The sequence below is a fragment of the Danio rerio genome, chromosome 6 (genome assembly GCF_052040795.2).
Source record: "Danio rerio strain M-AB ecotype USA chromosome 6, GRCz13ab, whole genome shotgun sequence".
In the NCBI taxonomy this organism is placed as follows: Eukaryota; Metazoa; Chordata; class Actinopteri; order Cypriniformes; family Danionidae; genus Danio; species Danio rerio.
Genome location: NC_141026.1, coordinates 34,487,501 through 34,507,991, shown reverse-complemented (window position 1 = coordinate 34,507,991; position 20,491 = coordinate 34,487,501). Strand labels below are relative to the sequence as shown.

At 38.0% G+C, this 20,491-nt stretch overlaps 1 long non-coding RNA gene across 9 annotated transcripts in view; it reads right to left on the bottom strand.

The window, feature by feature from the left end:
* Window positions 1-1,891: 1,891 nt before the first annotated feature.
* The window catches only part of LOC147836401 (uncharacterized), a 122,497-nt gene continuing 103,897 nt past the window's right edge, over window positions 1,892-20,491 (bottom strand). For 2 of the 9 annotated variants that reach the window (XR_015493827.1, XR_015493826.1), the window contains 3 exons: window positions 19,144-19,216; window positions 2,377-2,499; window positions 1,892-2,292 (listed from right to left, as the gene is read on the bottom strand). This is a non-coding gene — a long non-coding RNA (uncharacterized LOC147836401). Of the gene's footprint in view, window positions 2,293-2,376; window positions 2,500-17,779; window positions 17,833-19,138; window positions 19,217-20,491 lie in introns of all 9 variants that reach the window. The other 7 variants (XR_015493825.1, XR_015493824.1, XR_015493833.1 and 4 more) reach the window with 6 other exon arrangements.

Genomic DNA, 20,491 nt, shown 5'->3' with positions numbered 1-20,491 from the left:
TAACATGCTACTTTGAATATTTGGTCTGAAATAGCATGTAAGTGTTACGGCGGGGTGGAAGTGACAGATACAACTGAGGTAAGATCCAATATGCAGGTTTATTCAGCGTCAGGCAAGCAGTGGTCAAATCAGGTACAATCGGGTATGTGCAGGCAAATCCAAAATCGTAGTCGTATATCAGGCAACAGGTCAAAAGGCAGGCGGCTAAACAGGAGAACAGGGAATACAGGGCTAGGGTCTAACACGGAGAAAACAAGACAGGGAAACGCGTTGTAATGTCACAATAAAGCAAACAAGACTCGGCAAACAGGATGGGTCAATAAGTGGCTTATGTATGGTGTGTTATCAGTCTTTGACAAGGTTCAGCTGGTGAGTGTAATCAAGCTAGATGAGTGAGCAGGCGTGAGTATCTGGGAGAAGTGCATGTATGCATATGTAGTCCAGGGGAAGGCAGAAGTGTAGTCCATAGAGTTCGTGTGAAAACCAGCGATCTCTGGAGAGCGATAGCTGATTATGTGACAATAAGTATGGCTTAGTAATAAGTGTAATTCCTGCACCCCCGGCAAACCACTAAGATTACAGTAGTCGCTTTAGGACAAAGCGCATGAGAGAGTAAGACCAGCTATCCTTGCATACATGAACTTTTGCTTGCTACACAACTGAAAATATGCCAGATATAATACAGTTTTTCATTCAGAATGGTGTATATGCACACAGACTTTTAATTTTCAGCCAGCCAGCCCAACGACTTCCGGTCTTTCCATTCCAAAATCACCACATTTAAAATCTGATCTCTTTAAAAAACAGTGATCTTCACTGCTTAATAGATATATGATATAAACTGGGTCTCAGACCAGACAAGAAGCAATGCATTAAATTCCATGGTCCCACTTTATATCGTGTCGCTTATACCTGTGAACTTAAATGGTAACTAGATGTGTAAGTAGTATGTAACTACAGTGTATGTACACACTGGTACATAGTATTTACTTGTGTAATACTGGTGTAACTACACAAATTTAACACCCACTAAATAGTAAGTGTAATTTCAAATGTGTAATAGGACATTAGTGAAAACACTAAGAAAGCACACTTCTGTAACAAGAATTATGTAAATGCATTGCGTAACAACAATATTTACTTGCAGATGTTTTCCTACTTCCACACCTGTTTGCATGCATGTACTTGTGAACATTGTATGGCAGAACTAATGCTGCATTAGAAGTTTCACTTTGTGATACCAGTGTACTTACTCTGTCTACTCAATATAAAGTGTAACAACTAAAGTGTAACAACTACTAATGCAATAAGTTACTTGCAGTCCACTAAATTTCTAAAAGAGAATCATTAAAAAATGAAAATTTCCCAGTTTTACATATATTGCAGCAATATTTAGTCACAAGGTTAGCATTAAACCATACAGAAGGTTTATCTTGTGAATCCCTTTATTATGTATGTCTAGTCCTTCCTGCTTGCATGATTGGGGAAACTGGGAATGTTTCTGTAATGTTAGGAAGTCAGTGTTTATGCTGACAAAAAAATAAATAAAAATAAATCATTTCGAATTCTGTTTCTGCTCTAGAATGGTGAAACTTTTTGTATTTATCTTATCTTTTATCATATTTCTAGAAAACACAACATCCATTATTTGATTTAATCTTATGTCAGTCTTAATAACCAAAAATACATAGCATGGGTCAAAGTTATGTATTTTCTTTTGCGCCAAAACACCAAAAATAAAGATCATGCTCCATTAGTAAATTTTCCAACTGTAAAATATATAAAAACGTAATGTTTGATTAGTAATATGCACTGCTAAGAACTTAAATCGGACAAAGTTAAATACAGTTTTCTCAATATTCAAGATTTTTGAATATTGAAACAAACCACATTAATTTAAAGCATATTTATTTACCTTTCAATTCAATTAAAGCAGTATCATTTAACTTGATAAATTAATCATCTAAGTTCATCTCTAAATCTCCTACACAAGACCTACAAATAAAAAAGAAGGCAGCACAAAAAGTTCTCATACACAGCAAGTTTGATCAATAACACAAGCACCTGTTTGGGCCCAATCAGAATAAATAAATCAATACGCCTTGCAGAAAAATGGCAAAACTGGGAAGGTTAAGTGTCCGAAATAAAACACGTTCCCTGGAGCATGTAAAAAGAGTCATGGAAAAGGCGAGCGGGAGGTTTTCTGCATAAGTCAATGGAGCCCTCGTCATCTTTCTCCTCGTGTCACAGGAAATAGACTGATGGATCACTTCCTGGTGTCACTGCTTGAGACTTGTGACAATCAGCGAAATGATTGTGTCTGCCTGCAAACATAGGCTCATAACTGATAGCCGGAACCCCCAAGACTCTACTCACCATGTGCAGTGATGGAGCATTGGATTAAAATCAGTCCCGATGAGGAGGAGCCGGCACCATTTATTATGTACTTCCCCCGGCGCTCCGCCATGCTCCTTCCCCCCCGAAAAACCCAACTGGAATCTACACCACAAGAACACATTATGGTAATCAGACAGTATGTGTGTATAGGAATCAATCAACAGGAAAGCCATGGCCAAGAGTTATGACAGTATAAAGTCTGTTTGTAACTTTTGATTAATGGAATATTTACCATGGGCCTGCTTGAGAATGAAGAAGGCACGAGGTGGACTTGGGGGGTTAACCCCAAAATTTCCATTTAAATGCAATAGAAGGGAATGGGCCATGGAGTCTGATGTGAGATGCTGAGTTTTGGCCAAACCAATTTGCTAACATATAGAGCGCGTTTGGCTTAGATGAATAAGATTCATCTCATCTTCATCATCATCATCGAGATCATGCTCCCAATTGCAGACTCATTGGGGTAAATCTTTAACTTTTTCTTACATTATGGCATACAAATGTCCTATAATAAAATAACCTATGAGTGAAAGTGAAAGGCTTCATGAACACCATATGACCCAAATATAAATAATCAGAAACAGAAAAATACAATGTTCATGAATAAAGTTAAGAAAACTGCAGAATGTGACAGTAAACTGTAAAGTAAATCCGCTGCTGTATGAAATGTACTGTAGCAACGCTTCATCACCTCTTAACAATCACAAATATTTCCCCCTCTTGAATAATGAAATCATTCACCGCAAAGAGAAAAAAGAGGCGAAGGCAATGGTTCATCACTTGTGTTTTATTTTAAATATTCAGTGCAAGGTGTGAAACTGCAGTGACTAATTATGTCAACATGTATTAAGCTGTACTGTAAATATTTTTCAGAAATATATTTATCTTATTGAATTTATTTATTTAATTGATCATTTTTGATATCTGACACTCTGTTTCCTTAGTGAACAGACATTCAAAATGAACCAGTATTAATTAGGGCAATTGTTATTATAATTTTAATAATGTATAAGGCAATCAATTTAATTAATTCTTATACAATTGATAATAATGACAACAAAAAGGATCCTTATTATCAGCCGATTTGAATGTTATCACTCGATTAAATGGACTATATCAGTGGTTATCATTTGATATATATGGGACAGTAGAGGCTCTCTGCGCCTACTAGTAGGCTCAGAAGGCTATTATCATCCATCCACATAGAAAATCAGCTATAGATCACATACGTCTGCGGCCGGAAGTTAACAAGAATTATTTATATTATTTTTATTATTTATTATTTCCCATTAATTGTATTTTATTATAGCCCTAAACCCAACCATCACAGATCTGTAAAAACAGATCTGGATCTGGAGTCTTCTCTATTAGTATAGCTCAGTAACCATGTGGATGGATGATAAGAGCCTTCCGAGCTTACCAGTAGGCGCAGAAGGCCCCTACTGGCCCATATCTATAAGCTGATAACCACTGATAATAAGATGTGAACACATAGGCAAAACAATATTCAATTGTCATTCAATGTAACTGATTTTACAGTCAAATCTTGAGAGGAAACATAACTATTTTACATTTTGTCAGTTTAGTGGCTAATTTGTAGGAATTTATACCAGTTCAGTCGTACAAAAATGTACAATTTTAAAAATCCCAACCCCCCCTAAACCCTAACTGTCATTGGGGGATAAGCATGAGCTTGTACGAATTCATAAGAATTAACCACCAAATCAAAAAGTTACAAATTCTCATGAGATTGTGTTGGATATTATTATGTGAAAATGAACAGACATGTTCTAACATGCATTAATTAAAGCTTGTACATGTATTTCATTCATTCAGAAAGGCTCTCAAAGCATGCGTCTATGACCAAAATGCGACCGGTGGACAGTAGCAGACTTTGAAATGAGACGCAGATTTGAATCCACCAAAATATTACGAACCCAAACATAAGGTGAGCAGGTTACATTGTCCTTTGTACATGTCCTAACAACACGCAACGTGACAAGATTCGCAGTGATAAACAATTTGGCTGTTTGCACTAGACAAAACACGACAGAAATAACAATCAAATAATATTATAAAGTTTCTTGTTGACAAATGGGTATAGCCTAATTGTTTAAAGGGGCAAAAAAATTAATGACAGTTGTTTAATATTCATGGTCTGCACAGTGATACTTAAAAAGATTATTTTTTAATGTGTTCTAAATATGCCTGACAAGCTTTTTTTGATATAGCCTAAACACACATACATTGTACTATTTTGTGTGTGTGTCTATATACTGTATATACACATATGTGCATATCAATATGTACAGATACATGAGATAGTAAACCTGGCTAGTATTTGAATCTGTTCAGATATTAGATTTGCAAATCCACGGTGCAAATTGTTTGTGAAATCTCCATTCTGCCCTTTCTAATGTTGTCATTAGCAATCAGCTCACTAGGAAAACAGGGGCGGGAGAGGGGAGGAAAATCATTTGAACTCATGATCCACGATAGATTGGCCCGTGCGCCGGGGTCGTCACTGGGCCGGCATGACAGTTCAGGTCAATACCAGGGCCAAGAAGGTGGCCAATGCAAAGCCCCGGGGGCCTCGTTCACAGGCTTGAACTGCGGATGCTGAGGATTAAGGGCGCTTGACAAGACATTGGCAGTCTTTTTTTTTCTGCTGAAGGAGTTGCAGAGAAGAGGATTATCGTGGGCCGGCAGTGTTGTTGCTACTTGCTGACAGTGGCAACCTGTAGGCGCCCCGGTCAAGACCGTGACAGGATGCTGAGGTATGGAGGGGTGTCACATTCCTCCCATTCTTTCCCAATCGTATCCCATGCTGCCAACCCAATCCTATAGTCAAGCCAAGAGGCCGTGGCATCCTGCTCATTGATGCTTGGAGTATTGAGTTATTGATACACTCCTCAAAGAGCGCCATTGATCCCGTCGCAGACATCACACTACAGTACAAGCATACCAGACAAGCTGACATTCGGCTACATTAATGCTCCGGTGGCAATGGAAAAAGGTTGCGGCGTGTGCTTGTAGGATAAAAACAAAAGGAATGGAGTTGTATGTGGAGGCCATTAAGATATCTCAGTTTGACACATCCAATCCAGACAAAGGCTTCACTGGGAGGCAAAAAAAGAAATGACTTCCTGCATGTTCCACCTTACCTAACCCGGCGCTTATGAAATATCACTCCCCAGCTTGCTTTGCCTTAACGGCTTAGGGGGTATTTGAAAAGTTTGGCAACTTGTCAAATGGATGGATCAGACAGATATATGGAGTCTGGGTCATTTTTTTCCCTCTTGCGGGGATCGGAGCGATATCCCTGTCGGCTGATTGAGGACTTAGTTTGGCTAAAGCCTGGCGTGTACCAGTGACTGGCTGACATGCGTTTGCAGCGTATATGTTATTCCATATTCTGTGTGCCGCTCGCAGGGCAAAGGGGGACTCGAAGAGACTGGGATCCTTGCACAAGGATAACCCCAACTCCATCACTATCAATTGTCTTTGAACAGCTCCGATCATCACCTCAATTATCCGCTGTCCAGCCCATCTGATAGCTTTCTGGCCAACTATAACTTCTCTGTCGATGAACATGGAAAAATGACAGGTGAGGGAGGGGGTGTGGGGGTGAACACACACACACACACACACACACACACACACACACACACACACACACATTCATACACAACAAAAGCCTATTCCGCTACTTGTAGAAAAGCCATTTACCCACCATTGAGGCGGCTGGAGCTTTGGGCTGTATTTGAAAATGGGATTGATCTGTATTCTGTCGCTAAAGCATGAGTGAGAGCAACTCATTTACAGTGCAAATACAAACATCCATGAGTATATAGGGCTGAAGAAAGTTGTGCACAAATGCAGAAATTTTAATGTTGAATTATAAAGGTAAAAGGTACTAAACTCCTCTATTTACAAAAAGACCCTAATATAATTAATTAATTTAGAAAATTATTATTTTATATGATAATATGTTTACAGTTTTACACTCAAAAATTGACTTTAATTGTTTTGTTTTCATTCATTTTCTTCTTAGCTTAGTCCCTTTATTAATCTGGGGTCGCCACAGCAAAATGAACCGCCAACTTATCCAGTTTTACGCAACGGGTGCCCTTCCAGCTGTAACCTATCACTGGGAAACATCCATACACACTCATTCACACAAATACACTACAGACAATTTAGCTTAGCCAATTTACCTATACCACATGTTTTTGTACTGCTGGGGGAGCCCAGAGCACCCGGAGAAAACCCACGCCATCATGGGGAGAACATGCAAACTCCCCACAGAAATGCCAATTGACCTAGCCGAAGATTGAACCAGCAACCTTCTTGTTGTAAGGCGATCATGCTACCCACTGTGCCACCATGCAGTCTGTTTTATTCTGAATCCACTTAAATTTGTAAAAACAATGAAGTTAACTTAATCAATTTGTGTTGGGACAACATGAAGGATTTGTGTGGAATTAAATAATGAAAGGGTAATAGCTATTAATTTATATGAATAAAACCAATTAATAAAATTGTGATATAGTTTTTAATTATTCGAATTATTGTAAGATGTTATTATTATTATTAGTAGTAGTATTATTTAGATTTTTAAGCAATAAAGAGAAGGGGATTAGAGAAATATTAATACATTTTTTTTTTATGAAATAATATTAATAACATATATGAACAAAAACACAAACAGATATCAGTTATAAAAAAATGTATAATAATACTTATTAAATTACTATTCATTAATTTTCTTTTTAATTTTCTTATCCATGCCCTTCCAGCCGCAACCCATCTCTGGGAATAAATTATTTTTATTATTATTATTGTTATTATTTAACGCATTGGGAAGGACAAGGAAATGTTTAATGGTAAAAAAATCTAAGGAAAATGACAGATAAACATAAAATCTAAAGTGCCAAATAAAACAATTGTAGATGAAACATACATTTAAGTTTAAAAACGAATACGTTTTGGTCTTGTTTAAAATGAAAGGATTTCTAGCAGCTAATATTTAAATTTCTCTCTGAACCATTAAATACCTATATAGAATCTGAGGCCATAATATTTGGTATTACATCACAGTCCTTATGTTTTAATAAAAGTAAGATAAATGTGATTCCTTTTGCTGCGCTTTTAGCTAGAAGGTTAATATTGCTCAAATGGAAGCAACCATTAAGCAACGGCTCAGGGAACTACACCACCTGACTTTAAAAAAAATATGATATACTGTAAGAGGTTGTGCTGATATGTTTTTTCTCACTTGGCAACCTATTTTAGATTACATAAAGAAGATAGACCCATCAATAATTTTAAAACAGTATAACCTTTTTGTTTTTTATTATTATTTTTTTGTATTTAAGAATAAAATATACTTTACTTATTATTATTATTTATTTGTATTTTATATATTTTTGCATCTGTATATGTGTGCAATGGATTTTGTTTGCTGTTTAAAAAAAAAGAAAGTGAAACACTTTGCACTGTATGTATCATATCTAACATGTTCAATAAAACACCTTTAAGTAAATTTATTTAATTTATTTGAGTTATTTAAATTAATAAAGATATAACGCATCATAATCTCCAGCTGTTCACATCACAAGGTAAATACAATAATAATAATTTGGATAGACACTTAATCTAAAACATTTATAAATGATATGCACAAGTAAATATATGGCTGTGCACTGACGCTTTATAAAATAAGCACTTATTAGCATTCCTCTTTGGCTTGTACATTTATAAACATTTTGTTTTGGTGAAGGGTCATCTCTGTATTGCTCTGTCTCTGCAGGCTATAATAAACGAGTGTAATTACGGTGGCTGATTGGTTGGAAGGTCATTGCTAATCCTGTAATTTTTCATCTATGTTTGGATTTGCTTGTGATGAATGTTCCCAGCCTTTAGAGTATTCCTCCTCAGATTACTCCATGCATAGAAATGCAACAGCAAATAAAGCTGTTGGCTCCCCGCAGTTTTTCTCCATGGAGGATGTATTAGTAAATGAACAAATGAGATTTGTCATCTCGCAGGTTAGGTGAAAACAGCGTCTCGTTATTATATTTAATGCCGCCTTCTTAGCACATACAATGCATTGATTGTTTGACAAATGCTTTATTATCAAGACATTTGTAAATAACAAGCCGTTCAAAAGCAAATTAACATGATGTGTGCCACAAAGACATAACTTAAAAACACAACAACCTGCCACTATAGGAAGACTTTTGTTTATTTTTGTTGTCTAATTCTGCATTTGTATTTGTGCTTCTAATTATAATTCTGATTTCCAAGTCAAAATATAAATGGGGGTGGGGGGTTCTCTCAAGAGCTCGAGCAAAACAAACATGTTACCTACAAAATGCCAGCTATGGAAATATGAATTGGGTGTACATATTCATGTTCTACATATTCATCTGGTAACCATGCAAAACAGACAAAATAGTATAAGAAAAGATAGACAAACAGATGAATAATCCTGTAAATGGATTGAAAATAATAAACATAAAATGGTAGAGAAAACATAGATAGAAAAACAGACACATACAGAATGATGAGATGAACGATGAATGATGAACAGTTTTAGTTTTGTAAACAAACCCCACCTTGTTTAATTGCTAATACAAAAAACACATCCAATATGTTGTTCAGTGTGACAAACTGGATGGTAGTAAAAAGTACAATATTATGCTTTGTAATTGACTCAGATAAATAAAAGATAGATAAATGAGAAAATAAATAAATGGGAAAATTGATTGATGGATAGAACATGGAATGATACTCTACACTGAAAAAATGTATGCCTGTAAAACTGTTGCAAACAAATATGTGTTGAATTTAAACAATAAATAACATTTAGTAACGTTCAACTCAATTTGTTTGTTTAAATTCAGCCTAAATAAATTGTTTACAACCACTTAACTCAAAAAAAAAGTAAACCCAAGGAATCATTTTTGAATTTTTTTTTTCAGTGTAGATACAATGATAGACAGAACAATAGATAAAATGTTGGGAATTATAGAATAATAGAAAGAGAAAGAAATATGGTACAGAGTGAAAAATATGATCTCATAAAAATAAGAACAATAGAATAATAGAGAGAATGATGGAACAAAACAATCAAAGAATGACAGATACATAAAACAATCAACACAATCTCACAGCAATTTGTAACTTTTCGATTTAGTGGCTAATTCGAATTAATTTGTACCATCTCATTTGTACAATTTACACTCGAAAAAATAATTTGTCAAACCAACATGATTAGCACCCATTGGGCATCTAAACAAATCAAGTAAACTTGAACTGCTGTGAATGTGTTATATGAACTGAAGAATATAAATGTGTTTGTCTGACTGAATTTATTCTTATTGACTGAATGTCAGTAAAGCACTTCAACTCAGCAAGATTTATCCATGTTAAATCAACAGGTTTTGGTCTTGTCCATGTATGGTTATTAAAATCTGTTGTGTTGTTTCAATTTGTCGTAGTTGGCAGTGTTGAAGTTCTTAACTTGCACCCAGCTCACTGTGATTTCACCGAATTACCAATATACAGTAGCCTCACATCCTCACAATATGTCGTCACCTTAGAATTATCCAAGGTGACGATGTCTCAAAGTATCTTTTTGGCAGTTAAGTTAAACCAAGATGTGAGGCAAAAAAGTAACATTTATACATTAACAAATAAACCTAAAATTATAACAAAAGCATTTGTAAATAACTTTTTGTAAAAACACAAAAGTTAATAACATACCAATTACAAAAAAAAGATGTACTGAGCATCATTATTTGTTCTACTTGCTCTAGCACCCCATTTAAAGGAACATTTTTAAAACCGCTGTCTTCTGTCCATTTACAAATGTGCATCATCTTCATTCAATCACTAGATCAGGCTTGTTCAAGCTCATGCACCAGTGTTCACGCCCCATAGCTTGTTTGAAGGAAACAGTGCAAAAATTAAATGGTCAACATGCAAAAGTTGTGTTTATTGTATTATTATTGTACAAGTATTGTATTACTTGTGCCAAGAATAAGTTGTTCGTATATAAGTGGAACTAAACAACTGCAGAAAACCAAAAGTACTTCTTTTTATGCGGTTTTATTGGTGGGTATGCGAACCAGCTTATAAGTGCATACCACCACCTACTGTGACGGAGGCACACAGTAACTCACCAGTTAGAGTTGTTCATATGAAGAGCTTAAATCTCATTCAATCAACAAGTTCTCATCTAGTTCATTTGAATATTTCTTAATTTAGTTTCAAACAACTATGAATCCTTTAACATAACTAAGCTTGTTCCTTGGAATTATAAGGTTCTATCTACGTTCTGAATGATTTTGAGATAATGAGCTTTAAGGTTTTTGCATTCCATAGCTAACAGTATGTGTGTAACAATGATGTTACAATGATGGTTGGGTTAAGAGGGTGGAATTTTAATGCCACACCTCCTTTTAAAATCTTACATTTTCGTAAGACCAAATTCTAAATCACTGAATTAGCCGTTAAACTGACAGCTTTAGCGAAGGTTCTACCAGGAAGACTGATGTCACGTCATTCATAATAATTATCTCGTCAGCCTATAACAACCAAGCAAGCCATGTATAAAAGCTCATCTAAACAATCTGTTTCGCTGTATTCAGGTGACGTTGCGGAAGTTTCCCTCCATCCTCCCCATCACCACCACCACCAGGTTGGCCTCGTCTCCACTCAGGGGGTTGGCTTCGCCCTGCCTTCATCTTCAGGCAGGATCTGCCAGCTCATCCAGAGTTCTGCACTATAGACGGGGCTCACGCCAAAGAACTTTATGAAAGGACTGTGACGAACTCTCATTCATGCAAACAATTCACAATAAATGTTCAAACGTTTATCTGCCTCCTAGAGTCTTTCTGGTAGAACAACAGATCTGGAACAACAATAAGGTCTTTGCCACTTTCAGAGTGGTACACATAATGCCAAATTAAATTTCTAGTCCCTAATAGCACCACAATATGGACATTACTGCGTGTGACCTCTAGTCTAAATGATATATTCGCTTAATGGAGAAATATCGATATGCACAGACTTTGTGTTACCAGTTATAAAGCAATGCATAAAGTGAAAGCATTCTCTCCGAAACAATGCTTCCGATATTACACATGAAGGAGCCACTAACTTTCCCATTACATACAAGCCCTGATCACTCTTAGCAACTTGTTTTATCAGACTGATCTTTTAGCATTTTTATGGTTCCGGTAAAGGGATGCAAATTCTGAGGTGTCAAATCAATCAGTCCAACTCTCAACAGAACCTTAAATACAGCAATAAAACAGGCCGAGAATGTAATTCACCTCAGTGAAACACTCAACATGTCCCTCGTGATTTAAACCACCTTTGGCATGGGCGCCTATCACAGTTGCAACACATTTTCTCAACCAATTGCGCATTACAGTCTTCTAATGGTCAAGTCAGACAGAGTAACTTATAGCAGCTCATTAAAAGGCTCCTCTCACTCTCTTCCTATCTCTCCCTTTCAAACTCTCCCTCTCTTCCTCTTTCTCTCCATTTCCCTCGCTCTCAGTGGACACAATGTCTCCTGCCTATTTGCAGTGATTTCCGCAGGTTGAATTAATGTGCTGTCAGGCCTGTTTCGGAGGCAGCGAGCTGGCAGCTTTCCTGATCCTTGGCTGATCAGCTACTCGCCTGCAGCAGAGGTGTCTAGCCTGCTGGCCAGTGAGCCGGTCAGTGGATAGAGGAAGGGGAAATGGGAGAGAAGACGTGGGGGGGTCCACCCATCCATTCGGCTATCTGTTTGCTGACAGGCCTAGAAAAGTCATGATGGACGATGCCCTTTCAAAGTCAGACAACATTTTCTCTCTGTCCCAGAGCTGTGGCCTGCTATCTGTAAGGCTCTGTGAACTGCAAACCTTTAGTTGTTCCAACTGCAATAGCTTCAATATGATTGTTTGCATAAATTGCTCAGGTTATCCTTTAAAAACAGTAAGTAAAAAATGATAACAAAAGTTTATCTCGATAATGAAAGTTAGCGTTGTATGCCATTTCCAACCCAGGCTCATTCTAAAAACATACCACTATATACATTTCTGGAGATTGCGAAATACGTCCCAGGACGTACGCTGTATGCTTTTTCAGATCTCAAATTTCTCTCGCTAGTGCCATTCACAAATGCTGTTCTATCATAAATCCACCAGAGATCACTGTAGACTGACTGACTGAATGAATGAATGAATGACTGATCGACTGACCCACCCTCCTCCTTCCCTAAACCCAACCAATAGTGTTTTCAAAAGCATGATTGACATGATTTATGATTTCCAAAAATGTATATAGGGCTCCGTTTTCAGAATGAGCTGTTGTTGACTATTTCTTTGCGCTGGCTTTGTGAATCAAAGATTCATTCTTGCTCAGTTGATACAATTTTGAATCTTTATCATAGTTATCAATACCCTTATCTATAATTAAATTGAAATCAGACAAATATTTGTCCAGTTTGAAATGTACTTGTTGGCAATAGGGGTCTGATGTGATAATAAAATGTTTTGCTGAATTGCTTAAACAATATTGGTATCACTTAATTTTGATGATCTCTTTAATGCATTTTGTTGAATTTAAGTAACATTTCATGTACATGCCAACTAATTCTCATTAGATTTAACGTAGATTGTTAGGTTGGGGTTAAGAGTTAGGGCCTACTATGACATCCGTACCGTGCCTAGGCCCATTTCCCGGATCGTTTGAGAAGTGTGAGTGCGCTGAATCGGGCTAAAGCACGGTTCACTTGGGCAGCCCTGGCCCGGTTGGAAGAGGTGGGCCTGAGCGCGGTTCACTCGGGCTTAAAGCAAGACGTGACTCAGCCCGAAACTTAAAGCAAGACGTGACTTTTAAGGGACTGTTTCATTTGGATTTATTAATCAATCTTACTGTTCAATGAACGCAAACTGCCGTAGTTTATTAAAGACGCAAACCCCTTACTGCCCGACAGCTCCTTACCTTCAGCAAACCTCATTCCTGCAGCACGAGGGCTTAATGACTGTTTATGAGCGCCAAAAGTGGCGGATCTGTTGGGCGAAATATCTGACTGTGTGTCACTGCATCCCTAAGGCCTGTTGGTTGAAATATTTAACTGCATGTCACTGCATATCAAACGACTGAAACGATATAACTAGAGAAAACTCCTCTAAGCGAGAGTGCTCACTGAACAGCGCAGCATCGATGACGTAAGCGTGCCCTGGCCCGATTGTAGTGTGAGTGCGGGCCGTCGGGGGAGACGGGAGAGGGGACCAGCGTGCTTTGGCCCGGTTCGAGGCAACTGTACATAGTGTGAGTACGGCCTTAGTGTAAGTTGATCAGCAGCTATTAAGCAGACAGTCTAGTAATACTCAACTGAGAAGTAATTGGCATGTAGGTGAAATAAGGCTTTTAGTCAACAAAATGTCCAATATTGACCATTAAAACAAAGTCTTACTCCAATATTTTTGCCAGAGTTAGTTTCATCTAAATTATATACTCGTATGTCATTGTTCTTATATATTTATATGTCACTATATACTCATGTCGTTTCAAACCTAAGATCTTTCAAACACAGATGGGGACCTGATATTTCTGTCCCTTCATTTAAAGTTAATTCCCTAAAAATTCAAAAGCTTAAAATGAATTTTAAAGGTAATGTTATTAATATTAACAACAGTATGTTATCTGACTAGTCACCAAGCAATGAATGTGAAAATGAATATTAAGTAAATGCCAATTAATGGTCTTCACGATGATACAAACCCCTCCTGTTTGTATCAAGATTCTGTCTACAGTTGTTCTGCAACCACTAGATGTATGTTACCCCTTACATAAATCTTAGTGTAGTCTAAAATTTAAGGAATATGATTTAATAATGATGTTTTATTCAATTACATTTTAAAGCAAATCAATATTTTGTGCACAGTTACTTAGTTTTGTAGGTAGTAGTGTCGTAATAAGCGAGAAAATGTAACTCTTGATCTCCTTGTTAGCACAAAACAAACCTCTTCAGGATTATACAAGACTCCTCCACTTTGCCTGAGAATATTTTGTGATATAAACCAGCTAGACGTATAATATCCTTTTTAAAATCCTATTAAAGCAGAATATTTTAATTACATTTTGTGGGCTTCAATAATGATATTTTGCTCGATAATATTTCGAAGCTAAATTGATGATGCTCTGATCTTGCTAATAAACAGAAAAGCCCAGTGTTTTTGCTGTAAAACTAATAAGAAAATCTCTATTTGGCAACACAAAAGGCTTAGAAATCACTTACCCAAAATGAAGACTAAACAGCCTCTTTAATCTCATTCATTTAGTACTGCCTAATCAATGGCCAAGGAACATTGAAGAGTCTAGTTGAGCCATCGATCACCAATCCGCCTCAACAATAAGCTTTGTGGGAGGCCTAGATTGAACGCAACTTCACATTAATAGGCTTTGGGTTCTTTAATCTAGACTTCCTCTTGTGATTGTGCTTTTTTGGAGTCGGGGACAATCTGAGGCTTGTCTTATTACCCCTGTTGTCTGGTGAGATCAGCCCCTATTCCCCAGCGCCACGTCCCAAACCTTAATCCAATTTGTTCGGCCCCCTTGTCCATACCCGCAGCAAAATTAAAAACCCTGTGCTGCAAAAACACCTTACATTTCCAAGGTATTGGCTGGCTGTGCTAGACTAGAAACTTCATTTATTCTGGCTAACTTCTCAATTATCTTCCCAGTAGTGGAGATGTGTAAAAAGTGCAAAAATCAATACGATTCCATTCCCCTCGTATTGGAAGGGGAAAAATTAATGAGATAGGACACTCTCTTAATCAGAAATAAATGTTTTAATTCAGATAATGACATAGTTTTCCCTTGCAGAGGGATGACAAATGCCGGGCCAGCAGTCTGCTCGCAGGCCGTTTCAATTTTATTGTAAATATAAAAGGTATTGATCTGTGAGATGTACAAACCCTATTGCTTACAAAAGCCATTTGGGGGGCCTGGGAAAACTATTAAGCGTGGGGTCAGAAATCAATAAACAACACTAAAACGTGGCCGTGCTTGCCCCGGCTGGCACCTTGGAAAGCAAAATGGCAGGCGTAGTGACAGAAATGTCTGTGGCGGGTAACGGGCAGGGATGATGGGGTCAGGTGTATAATCATGGCGAGGGCTTTGACAGCCACCTCACACTGAGGCCTGCCCTCTTTCCACACACTGTGGCTCGTCAGCTTGTCACTACCTCAGGTCTGCTTCACTCAGGAGATGTCTTGACGCATCTAATGGAACATCTAATGACTGTCTACCACCGGCTCCTTCTTATAAATATTCACACATTTGAAATGTAAATTAAGTACATTTGTAATCTAGTATATTAAGACTGCTCTTGTAGAACAGTGACTTTTTAAATGAAAACAAATAACTACCATTGACAGAACAGATACACTATGCACTTATGCACTCAACAGCATAGTATACAAATTTACAGTTGTCCCGAATTAACCATTAACGTTTCCGAAAATAAAACAGTTTCCCAGACGACATTTGATGGTTGCCAAATTAGTAAAAAAAAGACCAAACTACCAACTAGTACCACCAACCATGAGTATAACCACATCCACCATCAGAAGGGGCCATAAACTTACTTGCACAATACAAAATAAATAAATAATCCATGTCATTTCTGATAGCTTCACCCCTTCCGCTACATAAGCAAAGCTGCAGCTGTTGAGCACTTGACGTGTCCAACTTCCACAATTTATTTTAACGACTGAATAAGTGCATCATCCAAGTATTTAAAGCGCACGCTTTTTTTTTTTTATTAATAACCCTATTTACTTTTTAACTTATTGTAAAGTGGCATATATAGTAAAACAGTAAGTCAACTGATGTGTTCAAATAGTAGAATTAAAAAACTAAAGGCAACAAGTATCTGGATGATGACCTTCTACTTTCAGTAATATGATGAATTGTATATGTAACCCTGGAACAGAAATCTTATGTCGCATGAGTATATTTTTGGCAATTGTCAAAAAATACTTTGGATTTTTATTGTTAGAAGATTAAGTAAAGGTCAGGTTTCATGAAGACATTATGTAAATTTCATTCTGTAAACATATCAAAACTTGATTTGTGATTAGTAATAAGGGTAACACTTTATTTTAATGTACAATTTGTGCTATTAACTAATCAATAACTAAGACTCTTTGCTTAATAAAGTACAAATTGTGCTGCTTATTAATAGTTATTAAGATAGCAGTTAGGTTTAGATATTGGCCAGAATGAGGGATGTAGAATGAGATCATACATTATAAGTAAGTACTAATAAACAGTTAATATCTTAATAATATGAAGGTAATAAGCCAGTAGTCACAGGAATAGTGTAAATTATGCTTAAACTAAAGTGTTGCCATAATATGCATAGGTAGAAACTTAATTTGGACTTAAAAGGTCATTTTCTCAGTAATCATTTTTTTTTTGACCCTTCAGATTCCAGATGTTCAAATGGTTGCGTCACTAATTTTTGTCCTAAGAATGGACACTTGTGATTGATTTTGTCACGATTGATGGATACCATACTTTATCTCGTGAGGCCACTGGTCAAATTTACTATTAGTATCTACTCAGTAGGTGATTTCAGATGCACTGATTTAACTATTCATTGTCTTTCGGCTTAGTCCCTTTATTCAAAAGGGGTTGCCACAGCGGAATGAACCGCCAACTAATCCAGCAACTGTTTTACACAGCAGATGCCCTTCCAGCTACAACACAGAACTGGGAAACACACTCATGCACACACATACACAATACTCATCCAATTCACCTATAGCACAAGTGTTTGGACTGTGGGGGAAACTGGAGTACCCGGAGAAAACCCACAAGAACACAGGGAGAACATGCAAACTCCACAAAGAAATGCCAACTATCCCAGCCGGGACTTAATCCAGCAATTTTTGCTGTGAGGCGACCAGTGAGCCTCCACGTTGCCCATAAATGTACTGATAAGCATAAATAATAAAATGGCTCCCAATGTGGCATAACTCCACATAACAGAATCATTTCACTATAACTGAAAGCTTAATGTAGAAAAGCTTCTGTGCTTCTATTGGCTAATGACACAGATGTGATGGAACTTGTCATGAAAGAAAAAAAAAATTGAACATGCCAGCCAGTGAAGCGTCTTAGAGTCAATTTTCCATTAATCCATTCCCAAATGACACACTTCATGTGCAATTACTTATAATGTCTTACAATGGCCATTACACACACACATCTGTTATCTGTTAATTGTTTAGCTTTTAGAAAGGTACCCACACACACACACCCACCCTCTGTGGTCACTAAGAACTATGACCTTGTCCTTGATACTTACTTCGGCTAAAACTGCACTGAGGCAAGATTTTCAGTAGTCCCTCAGTATGGACCCTCAGAAGAAGACCACAAGCATTAAGAGCACCATTCAGGATTGGGCTACTGTTATTTAAAAATTGCCAAGACATTGTCAATTCAATATGCCATGTATGTAATCTGAACCTGACATAACGTATCTATAAAGCTAAACATATTTACTACAGTTTTTAATGCAATTTCCAAAATAAAATAAAATAACAATATGTAACAATTGCTCTATAATTGTGTCTAAAATGTGAGGAAAATGCTATCTAAATCAGTAGACAAGGCCAATATGTCCTCAGGCATAGGGCAATGAGAGGTATATAATGTGCGTCTAGTAATTAGGATAGGTAAGGGAAAGTGACCAGGGCAGACAACTTAACCCCAGATCTATGGACTTCATTGAACAAGTTGTGGGTCAGACCATCGGCTGAACTTTGTCAGAGTCTTCCATTGACTGACCCTTTGAGTAGGCCTTTTTTCTCAACAGGTGCAGTCAGGCAGCCAATCCTAGCCCAAATTAAAGCTCAAAGCCATCTTAACAAACATTGCAAATTGATAAATCATTGGAAGCCGCAGAGGGACTTTATCTGCTGGAGATCCGGAGGGCTTAAGGAGGATCAGCGAGTGAGTATTGCTATCTTCAGCGACATCCGCTCGGTAGATAAATAAATAAATGATGGCTAGTGTATCTGTATACATTCGAGAGCGTCTTCTCTGAATGGAGGCTCAGTTGTGGGGGGGTTCAGTTGTGGATGAGAATAGTACTTTTCCTGCCCTTCTTAAAATGGGATTTGAAGGGGTCACTGTTGCCTATCAGAGGGTGAGCTGTTGGGCGTTTTAGGCTATGAGAAGGGGGGTTCTGCAGATTTGGATCTCTGAACCCCCTATGCTTTCCTCTCTGGATAATGTCAGTTTCCGTGTCACTCTCATCTCCCAAACTGATGATTGGGTGGGCCTGATTCAGCCCCCAGTCTTTGCGGTCACTCGACCCTGTGTGTAATTCTCTCTTAATGCCGTCATGGTGAACAAAGCCCCCTATCCGCTGCACGCACAGACCCCTCTTGACCCCTTGTTGCCTGATACAATGCAATTGGCCATGTCATTATGGCTGCCTGGCTGTCCTATTCCCTGTCTCTGCATGCACACCGACTGTATAATTTGATTTTCAGCTATCAGAGGGACAAGGGCCAGATGATTTGCTGGCCAGCTAGCAAAAATGAGGGAAGACATGACAGCAAAAGGTCATCTGATATTTCAGGGGATATCCAGGGGAAAATGGGGCCTAAAGAGAGAGGGAAAACTATTTATCTACAACACCGTCTGAATTTCCATTTACCTCACCAGATATTCTTGTCCGCAGACTGCTTGAAATTGTGGTCGTAACATCCAGCGGATTTGCAAATTCATTCACAACCTGTTAACACACAGAAACAAATAGTCAAATCATAGACAGATCTATTCATTCATTTTTTTTTCTACTTAGTCTCTTTATTAATCTGGGGTCGTCACACCAACTTACCGCCAACTTATCCAGCATATGTTTTACGCAGCGGATGCCTTTCCATCACTGGGGAACATCGAAACACACTCATTCACACACATACACTACGGACAATTTAGCTAACCCAATTCACCTATTAGCTTATTATTTATTAATATGAACTATCAGGTCTAAATATACACACAACGCAGTGTCGTGGGGGTGTTAGGGTGCTGATGACGTGTTGTATCTGAAGAGCGGGAATGAATGCGGTGGAGAGGGTTGCACGACGTATTTGAGCACCGGGTGAGAGACACACGATTTCCGGGAGATTATCATTAGTTTGCGGCCATTGCAAAACTTGGGATGTCTGAGTTGGCATTTCTATGTGGAGTTTGCATGTTCTCCCCGTGTTTGTGTGGGTTTCCTCCGGTGCTCCGGTTTCCCCCACAGTCTAAAGACATGCGCTATAGGTGAATTGGGTAAGCTAATTTGTCCGTAGTGTATGACTGTAAATGAGGCGTTTCTCAGTGATGGGTTACAGCTGGAAGGGCATCCGCTGCATAAAACATATGCTGGATAAGTTGGCGGTTCTTCCGCTGTGGTGACCCCGGATAAATAAAGGGACTAAAGGCCCGTGCACATCGAGACGTTTTTTGACTACATAAAGGGCGTCAATGTGATCGTGCACACCAACGCACAAAACGCCAGGTGCAAAAGCGTCATTTTAAAGAAACGCCTCATGCTCGTTTTTTTATTTGACGCGCCGCGTTAAAGCCTTCTCCACCAATCAGGTTGGCAATTTTATTCACATGCACAGAGCTACTGAAGTTACAGTAAACAGCACTTGGAGGCGCTCAAGCGCAAGACCGTCAATGCAAGCGCACATTGAAGAAGATGGCCAGAGGCGATATGAACGTGGAGCTGCTTATTGCACTGTGAACAATAATCATTTCTTCATCGATAGAGCTGGAGCTGCTACTTGAACCATCTATGCTTGTTCGAGTCACCAATAACTTTGACAACAAGCAGGTGAACTTCCTCTTCCTCTTCTGCTGTGTTACAAGTGGGTGTCGGAAGCTTAAAGTTGTGTAGCGCCATCTAACATCAAAGAGTGATTTTGCATACTCTTCTGCTTGACGCCAGTGAAAATCGCTTGGATTTGAATGTGGAAAAATGTCTCGTAAAACGCTGACGATAAACACAATC